Below are 20,338 nucleotides of genomic sequence, written 5' to 3'. Positions count from 1 at the left end.
ATCTTTGACTGCAGATGAAGTCCTGCTTATATGGGAACTTGTGAGTCTTATATTAGAAAATAATTATATACATTTTGAAGGGGAATATTTTCAACAGCCTAGAGGGGTTGCCATGGGAGCTGCCTGTGCTCCCTTGTATGCAAATTTGGTTCTCCTGGGTTGGGAAATCAAACATGTTTTTCAAAGTGAATTATTTTTATCCAACGTTATATATTACAGTAGATTTTTGGATGATATCTTTATCTTGTGGAATGGAGGTTCTGAGCAGATACCTAAGTTTATCCAGTGTTTGAACAAAACTACAGAATATCTGAAATTTACCTTTCACGTTGATAAACAAGAGATTAACTATTTGGACTCTAAAATAATCAAAGCTCAGGATGGATATATTTCCAAAATCTACTGTAAAAACACTTTTTGCAACAGCTATTTGCATTACAATAGTCATCCCCCAATTTATCAGAAAAAAGGTATTATTAAGGGCCAAGCGATAAGAATAGCCAGGATGACGTCTATGAAGAACGATGTGATAACAGAGTTCCAACACTTAAGGGATATGTTTTTAGAGAGAGGCTATCCTGGACATTTTATTGACCCTATACTTATTGATGTTCTAAAAAATGGGGTGATATTTACAAGCCTTTATTAGGTACTGGTGGAGATAGTGCCAACAATATAGTAAATGATAAGAAAGACCAGTACCAACCTAATTTCCAACAGGCTTGTGTAATACAATATAGTCCTTTGTATTCACAGATCAAGGGAACATTGATAAATTACTGGAATATTTTTAAAACCAGTAGTGAGATATTTCGAATTTTGGGTGATAAACCTATATTTTCCACCAAAGTAGGACCTAATATAAAATCACTATTGGAGAGGGGCAATGCCTCCAAGAACATGCAGGAGAAAAGGGGTGGAACTAAGCCTTGTGGTAGGTGCTCCTACTGTTCCTATGTATTGGAAGATAGTTCTATTGTCATTGACAATCAAAATAAAAGTTATGTGTTCTTAAAAAGTGGCAATTGCTGCTCTAGCAGATTGGTATACATAGCTAGGTGCAGCACCTGTACTTCGCTTTATGTAGGGAAGACCGAGAGAATGTTTAAGACCAGGATATATGAACATGTTTATGATATCAAAAATAAGAAGTATACTAATGTCTTATACAGGCATAGCATATCATGTACTAACTTCTCATGTTTTAAGTTTGCCATTCTCGAATTTGTAACTGTTGAGGTGAGAGGTGGAGATTGGCAAAATGTGCTACACAAAAAGGAGCTTTTATGGCAGTTAAGATTAGCCGCTGATTATCCACCAGGTCTAAATGAGCATATTACAATAATGCCTATTCTCAAGGAAAAGGCAGATTTAGTTTAACAACATTAATATTGTTGCAGCAATTTTAAAAGTATAAATAATTACACAGTGATATACACATCTCTCATGTAATGAGTTGATTAATGTAATTTATTGTATTATATTATAATTTTGTGGTCAATGGGACTTTTGAACTCAATGCTTTAACTTTAACTGTGTTAAAAAATGTTTTAGTTTCAAATATTTATATATTCATGAGCAGAGGTTTCTTGCTGCCAGTATTGGCTGGACTAGAACCAATGACTGATTGATATGGTGTATTTAAACTTGATTTTTGAACATTTCTTTGTTCTGAAGAAGTCATACTTGTTGATGAAAGCGCTTAACAATATTGTTTTATTATTTTATATTCATTAAATATTACTGTGGGCTCGCAACCTTGGTGCTCCTTTTTTATTATTTAGTTTTATTCAGAGCACTATTTGCACTACTTATTTGGATTCTACTTTCTACACTTACTAACACTGACAACTGGAAGTTTATTTTAAAGGTAGATATTTTGGCATGGCTAGGATACAGGGGATTCTATAACCGTCCATTTCCTTGGATTTCTTCACAGCTTTGATACTGGCCAGTTGTTAACGTTTTCTGCTATAGTGACCCTTCTTAAAGTTAGACAGTGCAGTTGTGTGAGTAAAAGGCCAGAATCTGTATTTTTTCTGTTTTACTTTTGCCTGTTGTTAATCTATGAATCTTTTTGTTTGCATATGCTGTTAATTTTGTTTTGCATATAATACGAGTAATTTACCAAAAAACCCAAACAAATCTCCTTTTACTCTATAAACACTCAAAGCATACTTAATAAAGTTAGCTAACTTCATGCTTGGATATCTGCTCAAAACCCAGACATTATTTCCCTTACAGAAACATGGCTTAAACCACAAAACCTAGATATGGACATACTCCCTCCTGGATATAATATAATACGGCTCGATCGTCCTAATAAAAAAGGAGGGATTGCAATTGTATACTCCAACAACCTCACTTTTACATAATCAAAGCTGTCTATACCTTCCTTTTCTCCAGCAGAATTACTGGTAGCAAACCTTAAGCTCAATGACTATACTACTATTACTGTCGTATCTATCGACATTCCACCAGGGGACAACATTCCCTTATTGGAAAGCATTCTCTCCTACCTCTCCCACAACATCCCTAATGAAATCATCCGCCTTGGGGACGTGAACATAAATTGGGAAACACTCACCAGTCCCAACTCAACATACCATATAAATCTATATAGCTTTTCACAACTTATCTCCCAGCCTACTCATACCAATAACACTCATTCTACCAGTACACTCATTGACCGGATTCTTGTCTCAAATCTCTCTAAATACCATAGTCCTGAAACACTCTCTGACTCCCTGAGTGACCACTCTCAAATAAAGGTACTTAGACATACCTCCCACTTATCTAAACTGGTATACATTCATATGGTCAGCCCGGTGGATGGCCGACTGGAAAATGTCCGAAAGCAGTGCAGCAAATTCTCATTTGTCCGAACGCAATATGTGAAAAACGCACAATGCCCCCCCCCCCCTTTGACCCATGGTATCACTTGTTTAGGTGGTAGAGCGATTGGAAATGTTGCATTCTGTGTTTTTTACGACATTCTGACCATTCGCCACTATGAAATTCAACATTCCGGTTGGGAAAATATAACGTTCGGAGAACGTTTCTTTGGGTAAATGAATGCATACCTCTAAACCGCATAGATATATAACCTGTCGTATATTATCCAAATTTAACCCAGAAACCTTTAATAATCTCTTACTCGGAATAAATTGGAACTTCCTCAGCCAGCTCCCACTTGATGAAGCAGTTCAAGCTTTAAAATCAACCTTCCTAAATATCTTAAACTCACTAGCCCCATTACGGAAAGTAAGGATAAAAGCTACTATATCCCCTTGGCTATCTAAGAATACTTACACTCTCATGACAGCCAGAAACCGAGTCAGGAAAACTTGGACCCAAACTAAACTACCAGCAGATCTGCAAAAGTATAAAGAACTGAGAAATGAGACAAAAAATACTGATAAAGATAAAAAAGACTTCTACTATAACCCTCCAGCTGCCCTAAAATCAGATCCAAAAAAGTTCTGGAATGCCATAAACCAAATGCTTCATTCTGGTAATCCTACTTCACCTAATCCATCTCCTGACAAATCTCCCAAAAAGACTGCTAACACCTTCAATGCCTATTTCATTCGGTCAATAGCCAAACTTTTCAATCCTAATCTAAAATACTGCAGTAACAATGTTCCACATTGCTTGGAACCTCCATCGCAGCCAACTCTGCAAACTCTTTTTTTCCTTAAAGCAGTCCCTACTCCTTACATCAAAACCCTTCTTTCCAAAGTAAAACCATTCTCTGTTTCTGTTGACAGTATCCCATCTTACTTTCTTCAGATTGCTGCTCCCTATATTGCTTTGCCAGTATCTATTTTAATCAACAGTTCCATCTCTGAAGCTAAAGTATCTGCTATCTGGAAACGATTCTACACCATACCTATTCACAAAGGTGGCAGTTCCACAGAACTCTCATACTTCAGACCAATAGCTATCCTCTACCCTCTGTCTAAAGTCTTAAGAAATGTATACATACACAAGTAATGCAATATCTTGTACAGGGCACACTCCTCACTACCATTCAGCATGGTTTCCGACTCAAATATAGTACCACTACAGCTCTACTTTTTTTTCTCAACACCATTTCTATAGCTAGAGATAATCATAAACTTATCTCATGGTTATTCCTTGACCTCTCAAAAGCCTTCGACACTGTCTCACATCCTCTGCTACTGAATAAACTTTCTGATCTCAACTTCTCTTCTACAGCAATAGTATGGTTCTCCAGCTATCTCACTGACCAACAGCAATCAGTAAGATGCCACTCCTCACTATCATCTCCCCTTCCAGTGAAAATGGGTGTTCCCCAAATAATCCATCCTTGGACCACTACTTTTCAATATCTTCACCAACTCACTCTACTCCTCTTGTCCGCAATCCTCATTAGTCCAATATGCAAGTGACTCTACAGTTATCACCATTGCTAACTCACCTTCTGAACTTCTGACAGCTACCCAGTCTTCTTTCAACTCTGTTGAAACCTGGTTCACCAATAATCAGCTCATCCTTAATCCCCCAAAAAAACAAACTCTTACTCTTTCTCCCCAAAACTGTTGCTCCCCAAAACTGTTACTCATATCAAATCTACTTTTCAAATAAAATCCCTGAATCACCCTCTCATAGTTGCTGACTCTAGTACTAAACTCCTTGGTGTAACCAATGATGATCAGCTAAAATTTGACCTCCATATAAATAACTGTATCAGGAAAACCCATCAAAAGCTAGGACTTATCTACAGAAATAAAACATTCCTAACCCCTGAATCTAGAACTGCAATCACACATGCTTATCTTTTGCCATGCCTAACATACTGCTCCCAAATACTCACAAATCTTAACTCCACCTTACTTAGCAAACTCGAATCAACCTATCACAAAATAGCCAGAATTGCTGCACAGCAAACCTCACCACTGTATCTCTCTCAAACATCTAAACTGGCTTGAAGTACCACACCTCATACTCCTCTCTCAGCTCCAAATTATACACTCCATTATTTATTCACCATACTACTGTCCAGAACGAGGCACCATAATCTCCCACTATGTCCCATCCAGACTACTCAGGAGCTCCACCCAAGACCTTTTACAGATTTACAAGCCCAAGTCCAAAATAGGAGCCATTACATAGAGCTACCATCCCTCTATTGCTTGGAACAAACTCCCACAAGAAGTTATATCACTTTCACATCTTAAAGTATTCAAACTAGCCACTAAAGAGTAACTATGTTTTGAAGCTTTTCTCCCCAGGCCTTTGCTGAAAAAGGGCTTTTGCTTAGCCAGACAATCCCAGTTAACAAATGTAAAATAAAATAAATAAATAGTAAATACTAAATGACATCTAGTGATCATCATTAGAGCACATTTTGAAGTGTGCTTATAATGCTCCTGATTCATCCTGTAGATCTGCTGCTTCTGGGCATAGTCAGAATCTACCTGAAGATGTTTAGACTGGTATTTTAAATTCTTCTTTGGATAAGGAGTTTCTGTTTGTCCCTTCTGCTTCACTGTTAACAAATCCTGATGAAAGTGAAACATTAATACGAGGAATTATTCAGATTTTTTAGTCCTCCATTTTCAAAGGAAATAAAAGTAATAGCAAAGAGACTCCATAAAAAATCCTCAAAACCCCAAGGACAGTCTTCTTACTCAGCATGACTATCTGCCAGACTCCATATGAGGAAAATACAATGATACTTCGGATCATTCTAGATTCAGCATCTACACCCTTTGTCCCCTTCAGATTGGTGGCTAGCCCATATCTCTCGAAGGCCAGGTCTCGCACTATCTCTTCCGACCCCCATGCAGTATGTAACTACAGATGCATCAGACTTGCATGGGATGCATTTTTCAGAGGGGTAGACAGAGAAACATATAAATGCCAGAGATATGTTGATCATGATTAGTGCTTTGAAAGCCATAAACCAGTTCTGGTCCTTAGGACCACTACGGATGTAGTCAAACACCACTACAGTGATGTGGTACATAAACAAGAAATCACCACATCCTACCATCTTTGCAGACTGGCTTTGACAGTTTGAGACATAGCAAATCAGTTCATTTTGACTCTTCCAACTTCATACATTCTGTTAGAGCAACCTGTGATTGCAGCCAAGCTCAGCAGGACCAGCATAGACCCACATAAATGGAAATTTCATGTTGGGCTTTTTCAAGAACTGGATCCAGTGGTGGGGAATGCCTCAGACAGATCTGTTTGCATCCTTACAGGACAGTAAACTAGAGAAATTCTGCTCCAGGACTCCTTGCAAACAAGCCTAGTTGACAGATCCCTTTTCATTCCCATGGACATGAATGTTCCCACATGTTTTCTACTCTTCCCACTAATATCCAGGTTCTTCAGAAGATCCAGGAGGAGACTCCAAAAATTGTGGTGGTGACTCATTTTTGGCTCAGTCAACAGTGGTTGTCCCTTCTTTTCAATCTGGCCAAGGCCAATTACCACCAGCTTCCCCACAGACAATATTTGTTCACAAAAGACAGAGTTTGTTTCATATACCCCTACCAAAATTCTTTACTAACTGCCTGAATGATAGAATTTAAATTTGTCTAGGCACCTGTTTTCTGGGGACATTCAGCAGGAAGTAAATGGAGCAAGTGGAAGATATTTTGTAGTTGATGCCAGTCCAAGAACCAGGACCCTCTTCACTCCCTGTTGCCTTTGTTTTTTTTTTTTGATTATTTGTGTGAGTTACTGTCTTCTTATTCCTCTGTCAAAATGCATTTCTTGACTATTTCTGCTTGTTTGCCCTTTGCTTCCTCCCTTCAAGTCATGCTCATCTCAGACAGCTTTTTGGAAGGGAGCTGATAGAAGGAAAGACACTGAGGAAACTCGGAGCTATAATATATAACATTAAGTATCCTGTTGTTTGTTTATTTTGTTCTTTATTTCTATGTTATTTATAGCACTTAGTGTATTGTGTATTTTTCTAGCTAGTTTCACTGTGTGTGAGGTATTAACTGGAAATTGTCCACTTTTATTAAGCATCTGTTGGGTTGTTTGTTTCTGATAACTTGTTGCAGTTAAACTGTTTTTTCTAGAGGCTCCTTTAGCTGTTTAAAACTTTCATTTAAAGGCTCACTGCTGCTTTTCAGCTGTGAGAAACATTTCTGCAGTTTGTTTTCCACCCTCCCTCCCTGTTGGTATAGTGTTTTTATAGTTGGTGGCTTTGCAGTTGCCCGCCCCTAGTGTAAATTTGATCTGGGACCCTCCTCCCATTCTAGTGTCATTACCTCATTCTACCTAGTACAGGGAGAACATTTGAGAAGGCCAATTAGCTTAGTTTCTGCTACTCCTTTCTCTCTTTCCACTTAAAAAATGTATCTGCTTTTACTGTATTTGTGTTTCTTCCTACTTTATTTTGCTTTTGTGCCATCTTAAACGTACTCAGTTGTATTTATTACTGCTTGGTGTAACTCATTCTAAGCCTTTTAGTTTAAGCACTTGGGCTTCAGACCAGTTGTTTTACATTAAGAAGGTTTGTGGTCTGCACTGTAGTGGCAGAACAGGTAACTTACATCCTTCTAAGTTGGGGAACTGCTGACTGAGGGCTCAGTGTCTGTTATTCTAAAAGTGTATTAATTCTGGTTTAAGAACTTGGGCTTCAGGCCAGTTATTTTACATTGAGGGTTCATGGTTTGCACTCTTGTGGGAGGAGAGTCTGAACTCTGCCCTTCTGAGCTGGGAATTTCTAGTTAAAAGCTTATAGTGCCTGCATATTTGAACTGCTTATTATTGAAATTCGTACACCTTGTTTGCTGTAGCATAGACTAGATCCAGGCCTGCTGAATCTAGCTTTGTTTGTATAACTTGAGCACTAATCCAGGCATTCTTTAAACTATTCAACTGTATTTATTACTGCTTGGTAGTAACTTGATTAAAGTGTAGCCATCATTCTTTTAAGTCTTTTGGATTAAGCACTTGGGCTTCAGACCAGTTGTTTTACATTAGGAAGGTTTGTGGTCTGCACTGTGGTGGCAGGACAGGTAGCTTACATCCTTCTAAGTTGGGAACTGCTGATTGAGGGCTCAGTGTCTGTTATTCTAAAAGTGTATTAGTTCTGGTTTAAGCATTTGGGCTTCAGGCCAGTTATTTTACATTAAGAAGGTTCGTGGTCTGCACTCTTGTGGGAGGAGAGGCTGGACTCTGCCCTTCTGAGCTGGGAATTTCTGGTTAAAGGCTTATAGTGCCTGCATATTTGAACTGTTTCTTACTGAAATTGGTACACCTTGTTTGCTGTAGCATAGACTAGATCCAAGCCTGCTGAATCTAGCTTTGTTTGTATGCTTGTTGTTTGTTTGCTTGTTATTTCCCTGAAACGCTAATTCCACCTAAAACGCAGCTTTTCAGTGCTTTTGTGGATCCCTAGTGATATCTGCATTGCTTACTGTACTTATTTTCTTTTTTCACTTGAAAGAAAGTTACTGTTTGTCGTTTTTGCATTTAAGTTACCTGTAACACATTGCATTTAAGTTACCTGGCACTTGCTCACTAAGTCAGCACTAAAAAATTAAAAGCACTACACCCTCACAAACTCCCCTTGAGTACCTTGTTCCCCATTGGCCCTTTTTTCAGTTATAAAGGAATTCCCAATACTATTCTAGCATGTCCAAAGGTCAGTTGTCAATCTCCTCTCCGGTCCAGCTGGTGAATCTGGGAATCTTGAGGCAATGTTACAAGTGCCTCATGTACACAGACAACCCTCTCCTCCTCCCAACAAATTCCAACACATGTGAGAGATGCAACCATATAGCCAAACTGGGGGCTAACTCAACTCAGTACTGGCATAACCAGTCAGGAGGAGAAGGAAACCACACTCACTACAATTCCAGTCTCACACAGACCTACCACGACAGCAAACCAAACACATAAACACACAAAAACATACTCGGAGGCTCTAAATAAAAATCTGCCTAAGCAGCAGAGACCTCCAAAGCAGACACCCAAGCAACCGCTACCCAAAACAAAACACGTGCAACACATAGCTCACAAAGCCAGTGTGCCGAACAGTCACAGCCCTTAAGGCTGAACAACACACCTGATACACTTGGAATAGGTGACTCTATCGTCAGGCACACTGACGTCCCGCTCACCAGGCTGAACAAGGAGAAGGTCATGGTGAGCTGCCTGTCGGGCGCTAGGATCCGCCACATAACACAAGCACTCAGGTCACTCCAAGGCAAGTACAAATATGACTCAGTCATTTTCCATGCTGGTGTGAATGACCTGAGGCACCTCCTGGACTACATGAAAAGAGACATAGAGGAGCTCTCTGAGCATGTAGCCCAGGCGGTGTAACCCTGACCTTGAGTGGCGTCTTACCCTCACCAAGAATGATGCCACAATATGAAGACAAGATGATCAATTTCAACAATTGGCTTAAGTATTGGTGTCATTCAAAGGGATCAATGCCTGTCAGCCTGGGATGACATGCTCGACAAGCCACGATGCTTCGCTAGGCGGCTTGCACCTGTCACCCTGGGCTTTCGGATATTGGCAAAGGCTCTTGCTACCCCCATAGTGCCTTTTTTAGGCAAGGCTCAAAAGACAAACCCACCTCCATAGGTATCACAAGGGATAAGAAACTAAGAGTAATGCTACTCAATGCCAGAAGTCTAAACCTCAAGATGCATGCACTCGAAACTCTCCTTAGCATGGAAAACATCGATATCTGTGCAGTAACAGAAACCTGGTTCAAGGCTCCCAAGAGCACCCCAGCACTACCAGGTTATACCTCATACCATGCTTTTCCCAAAACTTGGACCGAACCACAAAGGACAGGGAGTATCAATATTGGTCAAAGATACCCACACCTCCAGGTTGGTGGCACAGCACGAAGCATCAGAGACTATCCATGTGCAACTAACAGTGGGTAAAACTGCCTTCCAGTTTATAACCTGCTACAGACCACCCTTCCAAACCCAGGAACCCCACTCGGCCTTCCTGAGAACACTGGAAAATATGAAGGTCTCTCCAAACACCATTATATTGGGCAACTTCAACTACACAAACATAGACTGGGAGCATTACTCTAGCTCCAACTCCCTAGCCCAAAGGTTCCTAGAATTTATAAACCCAAATGTTATGGAACAACTTGTTACCACTCTCACAAGAGGGGAAAACATACTGGACCTGATCATCACCAACATGGGGACTCTATGCTCCAGACCAGAAGTGTATCCCTCACTGGTAAAATCAGACCATAAACTAATCTCACTGGATATTCACATCCCGACCCCACCCCCTGCCCAGAAAACCACAGTGAAAAACTTCTCTAAAGCAAATTTCACACTCCTCAAAACCAAGGTGGAATCCTTCAAAGCCCCCGGGTCTGTGGAAAATACGGCCCAGACCATAGAATCCTTTATAAACGCATTCTATGAACACCTTCAGGAATGCATGGATCATGCAATCCCAAATAAAACCAAGACCCAATCCTCCAAAGGCACACATCCTGTCTGGTGGACTCCAGCCATAAACAAACTATATAATAGAAGGAGGAAGCTATTACATGATAGAGAAAAATCCCAAAAAGGGAAGGCATCTCTGATCAGTATTAGCAAAAAACTACGGGCACTCATAAAATCATCTAAGGCCAGCTTCGAGAGAAAAATTGCACAGGACACTAAGGATAATCACAAGGCTTTCTTTAGTTATGTTAGGAACCTGGGTGGGAATTCCCAGATATGCTCAGAATTAGTCCAAAATGACAAAAAATACACCGAATCCACAGACATTGCCAACATCCTAGCTGACAGGTTCAGCACAAACTCCCTCCTCCCACCAAAGGGCAAATATCTATCCCAGCAGAGTGCTGCCCCTGTCATCTTAGATGCTTAGATAAGAGCCCTCTCCAAAGCAAAAACACAGCATCAATGGGACCAGACGGTGTCCGGGCTGCGTCCTACATGAACTCAAGAAGAGCTAAACCCAAACATAAAACTACTGTTCAATCTCAGCCTTACTACAGGATATGTACCCAAAGAGTGGCGTACAGCAACAGTGGTCCCTCTCCACAAAGGTGGTGCCTCAACGGATCCTGGAAACTATCGCCCCATAAGCCTGACTAGCTTGGTCTGCAAAGCTATGGAAGGATCATCATGGACCTCATAAATAAAGATATTGGGGACCTACAGACACTGGATCCTACCCAGTTCGGCTTTGTTAAGGGCAGATCCTGCCTCTTAAACCTGGTCGATTTCTTTGAAACAGTCACCAATGCCATTGATGAGGGGAAGGTGGTCCACACAGCCTACCTGGTCCTCGCAAAAGCCTTCAATACAATACCCCACTCGGGCATTATAGATAAGCTCACCAGCTTAAATATAAACCCCTATGTCACTAGATGGGTTGCAAACTGGCTCAAGGACAGAACCCACATGGTTAGAATTGCTGGAGCCATGTCAGACTCCAAACCAGTTACAAGTGGCATCCCACAAGGCTCAGTCCTGGGACCTCCCTTGTTCGGTATATATTTCTCGGAGGTACAGGCCAACACGGAAGGACTGTGGCTAACCAAGTTCGCAGATGACTGCAAACTGGGCGCCATAATCGACTCTCCAGCCGACACAAGCATCCTCCAAAACGGCCTCATAGAAACAGACAACTGGTGCCAGAGCCATGGCCTCAAGCTAAACGCCAAAAAGTGTATAGTCATCCCCTTTGGCAAAAACAAAGTGCCCACAAATTACCACATAGGTGGTAATCCATTAAGTACAGAAGAAGTAATTAGGGACCTGGGGACCCAAGTTGATAACAATCTCTCATTTGACAACCACGTGGCCAAAGTGGTTAGAAAAACATTTTATATAGCCCACCTAATCATGAAGGGATTCACATCTAGATCTGGGGAGGTCATCGTGCCTCTTTACTCATCCCTCATTAGGCCCATAATTGAGTACAATGCCCCTTTTGGGATGTACCTTACCAGACACCTGCTGCAACTGGAAAGACCCCAAAAGTACCTCACCAAGAGGATCAAAGGGCTCAAACAGATGCCATATGCTGCCTGGTTAAAGAAACTCCAGCTCTACTCATTGGCATGCCGCCTGTTCAGAGGCGATCTGTGCCTGACGTGTAAAGCCATGTCCAACCCGGAATTAATGGACATGCTGCACCTCAGAAAATCCAAATCCCATCGAGCTACGCGCTCGAGAGACTTGAACCTCAGCACTGAAATAAATAGGACATGCTGGAGGGACAGATTCATAACCCAGAGGCTCCCTTCACTCTGGAATAAAATCCCAGTCCAGGTTAGGCAGAGTCCTCATTGACTCTCTTCAAGAGGAATCTTGATGAGTGTATGGGGGATCATAGGTTTACCCCGGGTATCACTTCTGTGTCACTGTTAGACAGAGGCACAGTATACTAACCTCGAAAAAGGGCATAGCAAAATTAATTTAAAATGGGTGGCGAAAGCCAAACACACTCTGGCTAGGCTTATAAATGACCTAGGGCAGATAGCCTAGTATGAACCTATGAGTGTTTACGTATCTGTCCACCTAGGAAAGAAGGGGCTCCTCTTTGGGATCTCATATTTACACTTTAAATGTTTTGTCTCCATTTGAACCAGATCATCAGGCTGTTATACTTATTGTTCTAACATCTGATAGAAGACTATCTGAGCTACAAGCACTTATGGTGAATCAACCCTACCTCATTTTTCAAAAGGGCATGGTTTCTTTGAGAACTAATCTTTCTTTTATGCATAAAGTGGTTGTAATGTAAGCCATATCGTTCATCTCCCTGTCTCCTTTCCTGAACTCACGAATACGACAGAAAAGACTCTTCACACACTGGATTTCCGCAGGCAGGTCATATATTACTTAGATAAATCTCAAGCCTTCAGGAAAGCTGATCTACTGTTTGTCTGCTATAACAGTAAAAAGAAAGGATAGCCAGTGTTAAAGCTGACCATTTCTAGGTGGTTGTCTAATGCTGTTGCTTTTTGTTGTACTTAGCATAGTAAACCACTTTCAGGCAGTGTTTGTATGATTCTATATGGCTTTGACTTCTGCTGTGCATCTCTGGAAAGGGGTGGACTGTAGAAGTATTTTAGAGGCAGTGACTTTGTCCTCTGCACACTGTTTACTAAGAACTATAAACTGGATTCCTTTTCAGAGTACAGAACAAGCCTGACTTAAGATAATTTTCCAGGACCTCCTGGAGTCTGTGTATTGGCCCCCTCCCTTTATTATTTTTCTAAGCTGTGGTAATCTACCCATTTAACTTAGGTTACTGCAACATTGATCTATGACTGAACATAGTACAGTTGTGTACTAATCAATCAGTGTTGCAGTAACCCCCCTTGATGTTCTTCATCTCACATTGCTGCAGTCCTTACACTTGGGTAGTCCGCTGTCCTCGGTCGGCCCGAATATCAAAGTATAAGGCTGACGTCGGTCAAGGTGCATTTGACTGACATCAGGACGTCAGGGTACAAATGTGCATGACCCGGCGTCCTTATCCTCAGTCTTTTGCGCATGGTCCGATGCAGAAGCAGTATTGCAAGTGCCGGTTGGCGTTCTGAAATTTTTCGTTTTCGGAGTTTCAGACCGAGGGGATCCCAGGGAGAGACCTTGTTATTGCAGGATGTGGCCTCTCAGGAGGCAGGCCAGGGTGATGGGGCTTCTCAGGTTACTCTCCCCTCCTGCCTAGGGTGGTTAGGCCCTCTCCTTCTATTTCCAAGGCTTCTCCTAGAGGCAGGCCAGGTTTAGCTTCAGTTGGTGTCACCCCTAGTTCTTCTGGAACTGTGCCCAAGAAGCATATACTTAAAATGGCAGAAGATTTGATTTCTTTTGATTAGGGTTCTTTGCCCCTCCTGATAGCGACCTAGGGTGGAGCCTGAGCTAGGGAGTTTTGAGCAGGCCGGATGTTTCAGAGTCTTGACTGAAGACTTGCAGGAATACTCTCCTTATTCTGATTCTGATGTGGATGATTCTACTCCTTCTGCTTCTCCTCCTGAGGATTTTTCTTTTTCAGAAACTCTTCATTCCATGAGGGAGCATTTTAAGTGGGAAGGTCAGGACTTCTCTGATTCAGGAAAGGCTTAGGGAATTTTTGTTTTACCCTAGCGTAGGCCTTTGGCTATACCTCCTGTTTTGGATGTAGTGGAAGATGTTTTACAGAGGCTTCTCTTAATCCTGATTCTTTGCCTCCTGCTCCTGTTAAACGGATAGGTATTACAGGGTGCCTGAAGTTCATAAGTATCTTTTTAAAAGTCCGAGGGGCAGACCCAGAAACTGTTAGCCAGGGGCCTAAAGGTGTTAAGGCTTCTGTTGTCAAGAATCCGGTTCCTGCAGATAAAAAGCCAGGGCCTTGGATAGATGGGGAAAGAAAGTTTATACTTCTTCCACTCTAGCTATGAGGGCTTTGAATTGTCAGTTTCACATGTTAAAATACAAAACTATCTCCTTTCTGATTGAAGTCTAAGGTTGATGCTCTGGCGGAAGGTATTGATTGTAAAGAGTTACAAGATTTAGTTCATGTTTCTGAACAGGTGGGTAGCGCCTCTTTGCAATGTGGTTTTGATGCTGTACAGGCCTCGTCTAGGGTGGCTGCCACTGGGTCAGTTCTTGAGCCACGCCTGGCTGAGGATCAAAAATTTATCTGACCATGTTAAAACAAGAGTTTTAGATGCTCCTTTACAATCTGATGTGTTGTTTGGTTCTCCTGTTGGAGGCAGTTTAAGAAAATGGAAGACAAAGGCTAAGTCTATACAGACTGTTAAAGATTTTTGCAGGTTCAGCCTCCAAAGTTTAGTAGGAATTGGCCTGCTAAAGGGTGGGCGTATCCTTCTTATGATTCCCAGTCTAGAGGTAGTCTAGGCGTGGTAGGGGCAGAGCTCAGGGGCTCTTTCAGGCCTAGAACAGGGAGTTCTCCTGCACAGTCTTCAGGTGATCAGTACTGGCATAACCAGTCAGGAGGAGAAGGAAACCACACTCACTACAATTCCAGTCTCACACAGACCTACCACGACAGCAAACCAAACACATAAACACACAAAACATACTCAGAGGCTCTAAATAAAAATCTGCCTAAGCAGCAGAGACCTCCAAAGCAGACACCCAAGCAACCGCTACCCAAAACAAAACACGTGCAACACATAGCTCACAAAGCCAGTGTGTCAACAGTCACAGCCCTTAAGGCTAAACAACACACCTGATACACTTGGAATAGGTGACTCTATCGTCAGGCACACTGACGCCCCGCCACCAGGCTGAACAAGGAGAAGGTCATGGTGAGCTGCCTGTCGGGCGCTAGGATCCGCCACATAACACAAGCACTCAGGTCACTCCAAGGCAAGTACAAATATGACTCAGTCATTTTCCATGCTGGTGTGAATGACCTGAGACGTACCTCCCTGGACTACATGAAAAGAGACATAGAGGAGCTCTCTGAGCATGTAGCCCAGGCCGGTATAACCCTGACCTTGAGTAGCGTCTTACCCTCACCAAGAATGATGCCACAATATGAAGACAAGATGATCAATTTCAACAATTGGCTTAAGTATTGGTGTCATTCAAAGGGGATCCAATGCCTGTCAGCCTGGGATGACATGCTCGACAAGCCACGATGCTTCGCTAGCAACGGCTTGCACCTGTCACCCCTGGGCTTTCGGATATTGGCAAAGGCTCTTGCTACCCCCATAGTGCCTTTTTTAGGCAAGGCTCAAAAGACAAACCCACCTCCATAGGTATCACAAGGGATAAGAAACTAAGAGTAATGCTACTCAATGCCAGAAGTCTAAACCTCAAGATGCATGCACTCGAAACTCTCTTTAGCATGGAAAACATCGATATCTGTGCAGTAACAGAAACCTGGTTCAAGGCTCCCAAGAGCACCCCAGCACTACCAGGGTATACCTCATACCATGCTTTTCAGGCCCAAAACTTGGACCGAACCACAAAAGGAGGGGGAGTATCAATATTGGTCAAAGATACCCACACCTCCAGGTTGGTGGCACAGCACGAAGCATCAGAGACTATCCATGTGCAACTAACAGTGGGTAAAACTGCCTTCCAGTTTATAACCTGCTACAGACCACCCTTCCAAACCCAGGAACCCCACTCGGCCTTCCTGAGAACACTGGAAAATATGAAGGTCTCTCCAAACACCATTATATTGGGCGACTTCAACTACACAAACATAGACTGGGAGCATTACTCTAGCTCCAACTCCCTAGCCCAAAGGTTCCTAGAATTTATAAACCCAAATGTTATGGAACAACTTGTTACCACTCTCACAAGAGGGGAAAACATACTGGACCTGATCATCACCAACATGGGGACTCTATGCTCCAGACCAGAAGTGTATCCCTCACTGGTAAAATCAGACCATAAACTAATCTCACTGGATATTCACATCCCGACCCCACCCCCTGCCCAGAAAACTACAGTGAAAAACATCTCTAAAGCAAATTTCACACTCCTCAAAACTGAGGTGGAATCCTTCAAAGCCCCCGGGTCTGTGGAAAATACGGCCCAGACCGTAGAATCCTTTATAAACGCATTCTATGAACACCTTCAGGAATGCATGGATCATGCAATCCCAAATAAAACCAAGACCCAATCCTCCAAAGGCACACATCCTGTCTGGTGGACTCCAGCCATAAACAAACTATATAATAGAAGGAGGGAAGCTATTACATGATAGAGCAAAATCCCAAAAAGGGAAGGCATCTCTGATCAGTATTAGCAAAAAACTACGGGCACTCATAAAATCATCTAAGGCCAGCTTCGAGAGAAAAATTGCACAGGACACTAAGGATAATCACAAGGCTTTCTTTAGTTATGTTAGGAACCTGGGTGGGAATTCCCAGATATGCTCAGAATTAGTCCAAAATGACAAAAAATACACCGAATCCACAGACATTGCCAACATCCTAGCTGACAGGTTCAGCGCAAACTCCCCCCCTCCCCACCAAAAGGGCAAATATCTATCCCAGCAGAGTGCTGCCCCCCCTGTCATCTTAGATGCTTAGATAAGAGCCGCCCTCTCCAAAGCAAAAAACACAGCATCAATGGGACCAGACGGTGTCCCGGGCTGCGTCCTACATGAACTCCAAGAAGAGCTAAACCCAAACATAAAACTACTGTTCAATCTCAGCCTTACTACAGGATATGTACCCAAAGAGTGGCGTACAGCAACAGTGGTCCCTCTCCACAAAGGTGGTGCCTCAACGGATCCTGGAAACTATCGCCCCATAAGCCTGACTAGCTTGGTCTGCAAAGCTATGGAAGGGATCATCATGGACCTCATAAATAAAGATATTGGGGACCTACAGACACTGGATCCTACCCAGTTCGGCTTTGTTAAGGGCAGATCCTGCCTCTTAAACCTGGTCGATTTCTTTGAAACAGTCACCAATGCCATTGACGAGGGGAAGGTGGTCCACACAGCCTACCTGGTCCTCGCAAAAGCCTTCAATACAATACCCCACTCGGCATTATAGATAAGCTCACCAGCTTAAATATAAACCCCTATGTCACTAGATGGGTTGCAAACTGGCTCAAGGACAGAACCCACATGGTTAGAATTGCTGGAGCCATGTCAGACTCCAAACCAGTTACAAGTGGCGTCCCACAAGGCTCAGTCCTGGGACCTCCCTTGTTCCGTATATATTTCTCGGAGGTACAGGCCAACACGGAAGGACTGTGGCTAACCAAGTTCGCAGATGACTGCAAATTGCGGGCCCTAATCGACTCTCCAGCCGACACAAGCATCCTCCAAAACGGCCTCATAGAAACAGACAACTGGTGCCAGAGCCATGGCCTCAAGCTAAACGCCAAAAAGTGTATAGTCATCCCTTTGGCAAAAACAGTGCCCACAAATTACCACATAGGTGGTAATCCATTAAGTACAGAAGAAGTAATTGGGGACCTGGGGACCCAAGTTGATAGCAATCTCTCATTTGACAACCACGTGGCCAAAGTGGTTAGAAAAACATTTTATATAGCCCACCTAATCATGAAGGGATTCACATCTAGATCTGGGGAGGTCATCGTGCCTCTTTACTCATCCCTCATTAGGCCCATAATTGAGTACAATGCCCCTTTTGGGATGTACCTTACCAGACACCTGCTGCAACTGGAAAGACCCCAAAAGTACCTCACCAAGAGGATCAAAGGGCTCAAACAGATGCCATATGCTGCCTGGTTAAAGAAACTCCAGCTCTACTCATTGGCATACCGCCTGCTCAGAGGTGATCTGTGCCTGACGTGTAAAGCCATGTCCAACCCGGAATTAATGGACATGCTGCACCTCAGAAAATCCAAATCCCATCGAGCTACGCTCGAGACTTGAACCTCAGCACTGAAATAAATAGGACATGCTGGAGGGACAGATTCATAACCCAGAGGCTCCCTTCACTCTGGAATAAAATCCCAGTCCAGGTTAGGCAGAGTCCCTCATTGACTCTCTTCAAGAGGAATCTTGATGAGTGTATGGGGGATTGTAGGTTTACCCCGGGTATCACTTCTGTGTCACTGTTAGACAGAGGCACAGTATACTAACCTCGAAAAAGGGCATAGCAAAATTAATTTAAAATGGGTGGCGAAAGCCAAACACACTCTGGCTAGGCTTATAAATGACCTAGGGCAGATAGCCTAGTATGAACCTATGAGTGTTTACGTATCTGTCCACCTAGGAAAGAAGGGGCTCCTCTTTGGGATCTCATATTTACACTTTAAATGTTTTGTCTCCATTTGAACCAGATCATCAGGCTGTTATACTTATTGTTCTAACATTTGATAGAAGACTATCTGAGCTACAAGCACTTATGGTGAATCAACCCTACCTCATTTTTCAAAAGGGCATGGTTTCTTTGAGAACTAATCTTTCTTTTATGCGTAAAGTGGTTGTAATGTAAGCCATATCGTTCATCTCCCTGTCTCCTTTCCTGAACCCACGAATACGACAGAAAAGACTCTTCACACACTGGATTTCCGCAGGCAGGTCATATATTACTTAGATAAATCTCAAGCCTTCAGGAAAGCTGATCTACTGTTTGTCTGCTATAACAGTAAAAAGAAAGGATAGCCAGTGTTAAAGCTGACCATTTCTAGGTGGTTGTCTAATGCTGTTGCTTTTTGTTGTACTTAGCATAGTAAACCACTTTCAGGCAGTGTTTGTATGATTCTATATGGCTTTGACTTCTTCTGTGCATCTCTGGAAAGGGGTGGACTGTAGAAGTATTTTAGAGGCAGTGACTTTGTCCTCTGCACACTGTTTACTAAGAACTATAAACTGGATTCCTTTTCAGAGTACAGAACAAGCCTGACTTAAGATAATTTTCCAGGACCTCCTGGAGTCTGTGTATTGGCCCCCTCCCTTTATTATTTTTCTAAGCTGTGGTAATCTACCCATTTAACTTAGGCTACTGCAACATTGATCTATGACTGAACATAGTACAGTTGTGTACTAATCAATCAGTGTTGCAGTAACCCCCCTTGTTTTCTGTTTTGTGTTGCCAGGGTGTGGCTGTTTCACCTGTTTGTACAGTGTTATAAAACAAACCCAGCAGTAAAGTTGTTCTGTCAGGGCTGTTGCCTTTCTTCTTGGTAAAAAAATGTTCTGAAGATTTTTTGCTCCAGTTGTCTTTGTAGGGAGCTCTGTTCACACTCTTGCAAGTTGGTGCATGTGGAAGGCATCCTTTAGCTGTGAATGCTGGCTGGTACTCAGGAGTATGACCCATTTAGCTTGGGGTAGTGCACCTGTGAGCTATTAAAACATCTACATTTATGGCAAGTTTACCTACACAAGTGTACTGTCTCGAATAAAAATGATTGAAACCAATATAGATTTTCTGATGAACAATTCAAATGTGATGATTCACTGCCTCATTCTCCACTGTTTTGTGAGCATCTGTTGCAACATTGAATATACAGAACTGCTTTTTTCTCTATGTTTTTGTGTTTCAGTTTTTCTTCAGAAATATGTTGATTTTAATGTTTGTAACCAAGTATGTCCCCAAAGCACAGCAAAGTCAGAGACTTGATTTTGGTCACACACATGCTGGCACGCATGCATACGCATATGCACACACACACAAACAGGATGTGTGTGTCAGACAAAAAAAATTAAGTCTCTTATGTGTGTGTGTGTGTGTGTGTGTGTGTGTGTGTGTGTGTGTGTGTGTGTGTGTGTGTGTGTGTGTGCACGTACGCACACTGGATACCAATGTGTATCTAATGGTAGCAGTTCAATAGTATTAACCACAGCATTGCCTTTTTATGATCAAGGTGACTGTCAAAACAGGAAAAATTAACACAGGAAATTTTGCTGAGCCTGTTCCTTCCCCCTTGCCATGTTG

General features: G+C 42.3%; 1 protein-coding gene across 1 annotated transcript in view; it reads left to right on the top strand.

The window, feature by feature from the left end:
• Positions 1–20,338, top strand: part of OFD1 (OFD1 centriole and centriolar satellite protein) — a 1,865,993-nt gene that overhangs the window by 1,075,850 nt on the left and 769,805 nt on the right. The window lies entirely within an intron of this gene.

Source organism: Protopterus annectens, chromosome 5.part0 (assembly GCF_019279795.1).
Source record: "Protopterus annectens isolate FY-2018-M chromosome 5.part0, PAN1.0, whole genome shotgun sequence".
NCBI classification, from domain to species: Eukaryota; Metazoa; Chordata; order Ceratodontiformes; family Protopteridae; genus Protopterus; species Protopterus annectens.
This window is presented reverse-complemented; position numbering and strand designations above follow the sequence as displayed.